Consider the following 11,100-nt stretch of genomic DNA (forward strand, 5'->3'; position numbering starts at 1 on the left):
TATCATAATCGTGTTAAATTTCCGTTCTATAATAAGCAACTTACGTTAACGTTATATTTTACTATTCTTATAATCCTTGTGAATGACTAGCTGTGCTCCGCGGTTTTACCTGCAGTGCTCCGCTTCTGTTGGTCTTAGCGAGATGATATACATATAGCCTATAGCCTTCCTCGATAAATGGGCTATCTAACACCGAATTTTTAAAATCGGACTAGCTGCAGTACCCGAGATTAGCGTGTTCAAACAAACAAACAAACTCTTCAGCTTTATAACATTAGTATAGATTATAATCACATAATATTAGTATAGATTGTTCCTTTAAAAATTTAAGATTATAACTCCAAAACAACACATATCGATCACTATTCTAAAACTTACTATACCAAAAGTGAAAGATCAAAGACATTGGAGCTGAGTTAACAAGCGTTTACAGTAAGTTTCGTGTTAAAAGCATTATACTGTAACACCTTTCAAACAATGAATTAACACCAGCACATTTACAGGAGTATAGAAAGGGGCCATTAATTTTGCAAGTATTCAGGGAATAGTGTTCATTTTATAGTCAACTGCACTGAACAGCTGTCCCGGCAAACGTTCTGTCTTACTCTTATCACTTATGGGTATGAAAAATAGATATTGGATTCTCAGGTCTACTTAATAGGCACACAATATTGCATGAGAATCGATCTAGCCGTTTCGGAGGAGTATGGTACATTGTGACACGAGAATTTTGTATATAATTATAGATATGGAATTTAACTTATAAAGTTCGGTTTTCATATTGCGGCTTAGTTTAATCAACGCCAGATAATTCCAACTATTTTACTGTCTAGACTGTAGACGATGGAAAAGATCGTCTGTCAGTAAAGTGTTAAATTTTATGAATTTTCTGCTTCAGCGCGTTAGCATTAAAATTATTATCAAATTTCTACAAAATTGGATAAGCATCCATCAAATTTTTAAGGCATTTTAGAAAATAAATACTTCTTTTTTCTATAGGTATTATAAATTTTGAAATATCTAATAATTTCGTTGGCTAAAACACTAAAACATTTTTAATTACTTAATAAATAGTTTTCAGTCTACATAATTGTTATTCAGATAAACTATGCATAAACTGAGCTTTGTTATCATTAATTTATCTCATCTTAAAGCTATAAGATTCTCTTGGTGGTAGGTATCTTAAGATAGTGTGATTATAGTGACATTAAAATCCAAAAACCGCGGTTCAAATGTGTATACTTACAATGTTAAAAGGTTACAAGAGCAAGTCACCGAAATAGGTGTTAAATTATGTCTATTCATACTTAATCCATCCAAATCACAGGAATATCCCTTCTAATAGAAGCAAGCATAATTATACAATTATAATGTCGAAAACAACGCGCACCAAACTATTGTTCTTTTAACAATGAATACCTCATTATTTAAACTGTTTTATTATGAAAAGCATTGTATGGGGAATTGTTTACGTCGTGACTACTGAAGTGAATCAATGTTTTAACGTATATTTGTAGACAGTCAATTTAAATACCTACATAATAATACAAATTATCGGTAAACTTTGATACTATGAAAAGTTCTAAGTATAGAATATAAGACGTAGATATGCAGGTATTATGACTTGAACGAGAAACTTATTTAACAAATACTGAAAATTAATATATAATATGTAAAAAAAAAAATGTTGTGTGGTTTTATGAAACCACGGTAAAAGTGAAACTGTTCGAACGGTTCCGAACACTGCTTTGTGTAATGCAAGACCATTACTTTCAAGACTTTAGTTACTGCTTTACAAATTAGAAAATGGTTCGGAATAAATCTTAAATGATTGAATCTGAGGTACCTCACAAAAGTATAGGCCATTTTAAAATTCAACACAGGAAAAATTATAAAATAAAAATGAAAATATAAATCTCGTTTACAAAATGTTCACCTCCTACTACGTTCAATATATTCCTAGAATTCAATACTACAAAATTGAAGGTACAAATTGAAAAGCAGCGTTTCAGTTCACTATATCGATCGCTATCTCACTCCACAAAGAATAAAAACGACAAGAACAAAAGCGTTCAGCACTTCGAGATATAATCAGCGATGAGATTTGCTTTGGGATGATTGCATTGTTTGTAAATGGGAGCTGCGAACATAATGTTCACTTGATAAAGCCTGATCAATACTGTGTATGTACTATAACTTTAATTAATAAAAATGAAAAGTATGGAGGAATAAATGAAGGCAATGTTTGTTGATTACAGCTTCGTACAATACAAAGTACGATACACTTGATTATTTATGAACTTTTACTACGTAGACTTTTCATAATAAACGAGTCTAATATGCTCGTAGAGTGGCAAATAATTATCATCAATTCTATGACTTATTTATATCTTACAGAAATGAAATTATTGAGACCTATATTGTGATATCCGTCTTGTTTGCTCTTCAACCTAACAATTTGTGAAAACAGCAATTTAAATAGAATTACCAAGAATTCGTGACTAGAAGCTATTCCACAAGAGAATTTGGACGTGTATTAGTATCATCGTTAACTAGTAAAGACTTTAAAAATATTGGCCAAAATAATCATCTAGGAAATTAAAAAGGTTAAGGTTAAACAAACCTTAAGGACCTCTATCACCTCTATTTCTAGTGGTTTTAAATTTTATCATTTTTTGTTAATTATATTTTAGTATGTACCTCAATCTTAACAAACGTTTTACCAGACTTAACACGAATCTAAATCAGATGTATGAGATTACACATGAAAATAAAAAGATATAATGCAAGCAATAGGACACAGAAACTTTAGTCTTAAAATTAACGTCGTCTACACCAACAGTTATTACAAATACTATGGAATAAAAGAAAGACCTTTCTACTATTACCACTTGCCTTAGAACCAAGAATCTGTTCATATATTATGTACTTCTAGGAACGAACATACATACAATATTGATATCATACACGTGTACATAACTACTTACGCTTCATTTGTCTCAATATAACTAATGGTCCGTATCAGCCACTATGTAATAAGTTGCCTAATTAATTGTTATTGCTGTTCCATGATTTATACTATTGTTTGTGTGCTTCAAAGGATAATGATAGTGTTGAATTAAGGTTGCGGATCCGCTTTAGGAATTAATGGGGCTAATATAACGTAATATTATAACGTGTAGCTTTGAGACCCTTGTATTTAAGTTGCCTACGTATTTAGGTTAACATTAGCTGTTGTCTAGACAGTTAACGACGTAAGAATAATTTAGGGATAATCCTTACAGGCTTTGATTATCCTTACAGGCAATTGAGGCGGATTTTATAGAGGCTCTATATGTTATGCTCGTATAGCTCATAACAAATAATCATTTAAACTGCATTGCATTACTTTCGCATTACATGAAACTACCGTTATAATTTATTTACTAAATACACATATTTTACCTACATATTCCTACCATATTGAAAGATCAGAAACACGTTCTTCTTTGTCCCATTAATTTGTAATTAGGTAAACCAATCTAGTTGTTTTTGACTGAAACGTTCCCTTCTCATGGACGAAATTAGCTCTATAACGCACGTAATTAAATTAAGCGATTTACTAATTATTATTATTCGTACTTGGAGTATTTACAAAGCAAGTTATTATAGAATACTAATGAATAACTAGAGTTGTACGGATGCACATAGCTATTTCCATTACAATAGGTATTCGCTAGCAATAGTCCGTTAATATTGAGAGTTGAAACAGTTCTACGATTTCATCAATATTCAGTAAGCATATTTGTATTTTCACATATTTCAATGTATCTTGCATGCTAATATTGCTTGGGTTTTTGTATGCAGAATATATTTATAGATGAATAAGAATTTGGATAATATAATAATTTATTTCGTAATATTAGATTATGTACGAATCATAGGTGATGTTGAAAAACAAGGACCAATTATGGGTAAGGCCGTAAGGGTGAAAAAGACATATTTTTTATGTCACAAACACAATTTCAGTAAACTACATATTATTATTTAACATGTCGTAGCATAATAATTTATTTCATAAAACATATAATGGCCTTCCGTACACTTCAAAGTAACTCATAATTACACCTATAATTGCCATGTTTTCGAGAAGAGTTGAGAAACTTGATACCGTTTTATACGACTATTAAAACGAAACATTATTTCTTTTGCTGTTCCTAAAGATAGTATGAATATATATTACACAAGAGAAAGGCAAACGATCGGACGAATATTCTAAAAAAACGATACCAAAAATGATTTATGTTGCCATAAGCTTAGTTCTTGAAGTTCATAAACATTATTTAGAATCCGCTCCATAAATCGTGTACAAAGAAAACAGTTGACTAATATCTTAGACGTATTTACCGACAAATGCTTTGTTTTCATACTTTTCATACAAACTAATATGAATTATTAAACACGTGAATGTTCCGAATGAATTATGTAATGTAGTTATGGTAATTGTGAATTTGGAACGGAAAGTTTAACATTTTTAATGCGCTTATAAATCATGTTATGCAAACAAGCTATTTATGAAAAATAGAAGCTTGAAGCTGTTTCTTATTGTTTAAAATTGCTTCGAGAATTATGGTCCATAATAAGGGAGCTTTAAGGAATACTTTTGTGTAGACGTAAAAATCTCTTTTTAAATTAAATGAATGGAAAAGGAAATGTAGATATAGGAAATAATTAATAGTCGTTTTTTAACAATATTTAATTAATCATCTATTAACAATAACATTTATAGATAAATTAATAATGTAATAATGCATTTACATTAATTTAATAAATAAAACTAAATATGCTATATATGTAAACGAAAAACATACACTGTTTGAGACAATCTACAGTCGTAGGCGTAATGCACCTGTTAAGTAAATTAGCAATAGGTACGGCTTTGTTAGTAGGTACTTAATACCTATATTGAAAAAATAGTTACATTCAATTAATCCCATTTAAAATTGAATAGACTTATGCAAGCTTTAAAGATGTTTGCCCTGATTTCATAAGTTCCAATCATTCAATTAGCACCAAAAAATCTCTTTCAAACTGTCCACTTAGAACAAAAATTGTATTCAACAATATTTACCCAACCACCAATTAGCGGGCAGCATTATGTCCCGAAAAGCTCTTTCAAACATTCATCGGTAGATACTTTTCCATTTCAATGTTGGAATTGAACAGAATTGAACGACCTAGTTTCGGCTATAATTCAGTACACTTCGTGGAACCGTCAGCAATCAATCACCGAGGTGACAACTGCGGGATGATCATGTAAATGCGTCGCTATAATATTTATATAGCTTAGGTAATTTATTTTGTGTTGTGATTGACGACGCTGGGTTTGTTCTTGAAGCTTGTGACGCTAGCAGTGGAAATATAGGTTACAATTGAAAATATGAAAATCTATTGTACATTGTATATTTTTTTTGTGATACTGGTTATATCCTATCACAGACAGTTATTATATTGACGTATACTTAATGTATTTTTTCTAATAATTCATTACTTATATTTTTTTCAGTATGTATTTGACTACGTATTCCCGTTTATTATATTTACCTTTAACCGTTTTTACATAGCCTACATTGAGAGTACAATTCAATCGTTTCACCCAACAAAAAACGTAACCAAATATTATCACGAGAATGTCGTTTTATTTCCACAGAACAATGTATCGCGTAGAAAGGCGAAAAGTATTGTGGCGAATAAACGGCCAATTTTCTTTCGCACGATCTCCTCACCTCTAACAAAAAATAGTGTAGCGGTAAATATATACCGTGAATATCTCTGCCGGCAGCGAAAAGGCTTGGACATTAAATTTATAATCGACTTTGGACCAATACGAGCTTATTCCATGTACTGTGCACCGGCTTATCAAAGGTAATGTAGGATGCAGATGTGACAGCTGTGAGTTACTGATAAAAGTGTATTGAAGGTTTTTGTTATAATTCTAGTATAATATTATGTTATCGAATAGCCTGCTCAAGCTAGTTACGATTATTATCAGTATAACTTAAAAGTATTAAACTATGTATGGCAAACTGCGATAGACTTCTACTAACAACAACAGTATTGAACATCATTAATTCCCAGTGACATTTAAAATATAAAAATCATTTCATTTATATGACTGCTTTTGGTCGATCTATAAACACGTTTCTCTACGAAAGTAGCAGTCAGTGTACATTATGGAATTCTGAAATATTACAAAATATACAAAATCAATTCCCAATACCCAAAAATCTACTGCAACCTCACACTAAAATATCAACAACCTTGTGATATATTGCCCATAATAAAGATTTGACAGGTTTATCATGCCTCTAAATTACATAGTCTTTGGATTCTTCGGCAAGCTTACAGCAATTCGAATAAGGATTCACGTATCACAACCTACGCATTATGCAAATGGATATAATCGGATTGCAACTTTTGTTTGTTCTTTGATATCGAACGGGAACGAATAAATCATGTTTAATTACAAGCTCCAAGACGTGTACAGGTGTTGCCTACCGTTCAAGGAATTATTATTTATCGCATGATATATATTTATTTTAATAACAGGCCAGGCGTGGGAAAAAGATATGGTGCACTTGTAATTGTTGGCGTTTTAGATCACAAATCATTTACTATCACTGAACATTTCAATTGTTAAATAGAATATGATCAAGGTATGGTAAATTTTTAGCAATAGATAATTTGTGTTGTGAGAATAGAAAAGAAATGGTTAAAGTATATTTCGATATAAATTTTGTCTCAGATACGGCATTGTGTGAGGCGTTGACAATAAGCTAATACCATTGAAAGCATTAATTTTCAGTAACTTCATTTCTCTCTCGTCTTCAAATCAGTGGTAAATATAATATTAATTTACTCTTTACTTATCGTCACAAAACATATACTAACTAATGATGCCTGTCTCAAAATGTTTGCTACTTATCTTGCTTCATGCCTTAACAACTTCTACAAAAATTAACACAACACCGTACAACTCTCCAAAATTGTGTTCAGCTTTCCACACTTTAACAGCAGATTAAGCAAAGTGTATCTAAAGCTATGCACACGATGACAAATACATTTCTCTAACGGTGAACGTGCTCGTAGGAAAAATGACACGCGCGTTGTATGCAGATGACCGCAGAGCAGGAAATATGGTTTCGAGCGCGAATGTGCAAACAGCAGATATTACGACTAACATATTACCATAATATGTGGAAGGATTTGAACGTTCACGCGATCCATGTATGGATGTAGGTTTGACGTCACTGCGTGTTATGAAATTCTTGTGGTAAGTAAAATTCTGAAAAATGTTGTACTATGAAAACTCAGGTAAGTCCGACATTGTTTAACATTATTAACATAATTGATTGGTAGTAGAAAACTTCTAATATGTTTATATGCTGTAGGTACATTTCGTACAGACTAAAGTGACTAAGTATGTTTCAGGTATCTGATATCATCAATCTCTAAATCCTGTGAAATGCTCCAAGAACAACATAGTTTATTAGCAGATTCGTGTGCTTGTGTATTAATAAAAAGTGACATGAGCAGCCACATCATTACACCCATCCAATTATCCCAATCAAAATGTTTTCAGAACAACCGAATAATGATCATGACGCATTGTTCTCTTGTATTCCTTCCAATAAAAAGGACATCCAGTTTAATTTCGCACGGGAGGCGTCGATCGATTCGTCAAAGCGTTAAGGACGTTCGCTATTTAAGTCTCCCCATTCCATAAGTCGCAAATAAACCATTCTAAGCAATTAACAAAGCGTAGCAAGGTTTACGAGTGGCAAGTTAATGATCGCTAAACTATTGAGCGGTGTCGGCGGCGTTTGATGCTTCGGCACTTTGAAGCCCAGATGTGACATACCTTGCTCAAAGGGCTACTTTAAACAAATCATTTTTATGGTGTTCGCTAGAATGCACTGCGTCGTCCCGCTAACGTTTATATCTCAGTAAAGAGTTTTCTCTTTTTCCATTGATTTGTAAACTTCCTAAACAGAATATTAGTATTTGATGATAGAGCACAAGCATTAAAATAGCAAACTCTGTACAAAAAAAAAGAATTTCCAATTCACTAGACTAGTATATTTGGATACAAAATAGTGAACTAAAAACTTTTGTCACTCGTGAAAACAATTTTCCGATCCATCTTTAAGTCTTCTTCAGTACTTATAAATTTTACATCCTGATATAATATTAAACATTTACGTTTTATAAACTGAATATTGGCTGAAAAACAAAGTATAACTCTTCATTCATCTTCTTAAAAATTACGAGAATATTTGCCTTATTTTCAACGCAATTAGCCGCTCTCACAACAACGTTATTAATTTTCCCCTATTAAGTAATATCCTAAAACATATATTCTATTTATGAGTGATTAGGAAATTTTCCTGCCAATAAAATTGCATTCAAATGATTGATTATCCACTTAAAATTGACCCATAATTTCCACCGATATTTCATTCACTTCCACGGCGAATTCCCGCGTATTTTCCAATACGGAAATGTCTATAAATAAGGACAGTTTTCTGACATTTTAATGTGCCATTTCACATGTTGCCAAATGTCACGCTTTTGTTTTTGCAAATCACTCAGAGGGCTATTTGTTTGGAAAATTAATGTCTCTTATTTCACCTTGACATATGGAAGTAGTAACCGAATTATTAGATACAAAAGATAATGCACGATAAAGCAAAAACATTGCAGGAAAGGGTCATGGCATTTGGAATGTTCTGTAGAAACATTAGGTGAATGTTTCAATGGATTTCAACGTGGCAGTCCTGAGTTTGGAATTGTGTACTGTGTCCGGATTATTGCTGAAGGCTTGCCTATTACACTGGACTTAAACGATACTGTATGTAGAATGTAGATATACTCCTTTATTTACTGCTTCTGGAGAAAATTGGACCTAAATACTATGCTGTAAAATATTTATTTGGGTGTCTGGACAATAAAAAGGGATGTGTGAAATAAGAACAAGGGATAATAAATATTAAATAGATAAGAGCTTCCTAATATCTATACAAAACCATAGCTTTTCTGACTCTAATATGATAGTACGAGTATAAACTATGTAGACTACAGATAAGTGTTTTAGTGAATTCGATTCATTTTATTAAAAAGAAATACCGTGTCTTATCGAAATAGTGAATGTAACATCCCTATATTGAATAAAATAACGACAAAGTTAATAGCTACGGAAAGTCTAGCGCGGTTAATGGAAAAACTTCTTTAACTTATCACGAGCATAATATCTTGGGTCTGTTAATAATTGTTAATTAATGTTATATTTGTACGCCGCAGTACGAACTCAGTCTATCGATAAAGCTGAACAAACCCTAGCGTGCTTGCTTACCTAAATAGAAAACAGTTACAGCTTGTAGTGTGACTATGGCTTATAATATTAAGGGACTTTGATTATTGTTTTAACATTTGGTTAAAATGTGGGTGATTGTAAGCTTTTAAATATAATAAATATACTGCTGAACATAATCTTACTATCTCCTTTTATCTTTGCAGGTACAGAGTTTTTAAAATCTATATTTGATTATTTGGTAGAGATCATTTTTGGCCTTTAGGTACTGCGCTCTAAAATGGTATTTGCAGTTGATATCAATACGAGCACTACCCGTTTTATTATGGACATCAAATATTTTATGAACGCTCTTTTATAATGTCCAAGCGAATAAAACAAAACAGATTCTGATACAGAAACATCCTTCACATTTAATTTAAAACTTACAATTCCAAGAAAATAAAGCTATAAAAAAGTATTAACCGCAGTCACAAAGCAAAAAGCAAAAAAAAGCAACTCTCTCACTTTCTTCTAATTAAATTAGAGACAAAGAAGTTCTCGCTTTTCATTTAAAACATTAAGGGCCGGTTTCACCGATTGCTGATAATGTTCTTGATACTAGACACTTAATTTGACACCTTTAGAATTTTATACGATATTTGTCATTTTTAAGTTACAGTTAAGAAAACGGAATATAATTTTATGAAGAAGCTGTGAAACTAACCCTGAATTTTTTAACCCTTTTTGTGTGTGTTTTATTTAGGCCCTAATGTCGTTGATCGATCCAGAGTTTCACCGTACGCGGAAGGAAGTTGCGAGTGAAGCGTACGGAGCGCCAACCAGACAAATGTTACACGTGTGCACATTTGCCGAATCAGCAAGTAAATAATAAGTCCATTCAAAAGTTGCCTGGCAAAGATCGCATATAAGCGATAAGTCTGCCTAATCAACATGGCAAATGTTTTTTTTTTTTCTTTTCTGTATTTATGTGGATGTTTCATAGTAAGTAGTTAGTTAGGTAGTAAGTAAGAATATTGTAAGATATATTATGTAGTTAGATTTAACTTACATATTATGTAAAATTAAATTGTAATATTGACATGATTTTAAAATAGCAACTATGGAGTTTCTTGCCAGTTCCTCTCCATAGATACTGCTTTCCGAATCGATGGTAAATGTTAAAAATATGTAATGACGATTCGAAAGTGCTTCTAAAAGAAGTCTAATTGAATAAATAAATGTTTGAGTTGGAGTTTGTAATGATAATAAATGCTAGTCCCAAAACCGCGTATTTGACAGTCCCTCTACTCCAGATGCAATTTCCCTTCCGGCACAATCGCTTGTATGCACAAAACACGGACTCATTAGTTGAATATTACGCTATCGCCAATAGAGATGCTTGCTATCCGGAACGATAACTTTGTACGAAATACAACCGCGGTAATTAGTTCTCCCTGTTTCGTATAATGCCAAATTGTTAAGGAAATGTTAGAGGACTAATTTAAATTGATAATAATGTGTTCCTTATCTATTACATAATATAACTCTTACAACACAATATTCACTACTCTATTACTTGTTATTTGTGTATCAAATTCAACATTTTCCTCTATGTTTATGATGATAAAAAAATCATATAAAAGTTATTCTTTGTCTTATCTATTAGATACAGATTATTAAAATAACCTTATAAATTTTAAGTGCTTTTCTAATCTTCGTTATTTACCAATTTTGATACCTCCTTACGAATAAAGAAACGAGAGAAAAAA

Source organism: Colias eurytheme, chromosome 14 (genome assembly GCF_061535395.1).
Source record: "Colias eurytheme isolate Ceu_HAF_F1 chromosome 14, ilColEury1 Martin Lab GWU primary, whole genome shotgun sequence".
In the NCBI taxonomy this organism is placed as follows: Eukaryota; Metazoa; Arthropoda; class Insecta; order Lepidoptera; family Pieridae; genus Colias; species Colias eurytheme.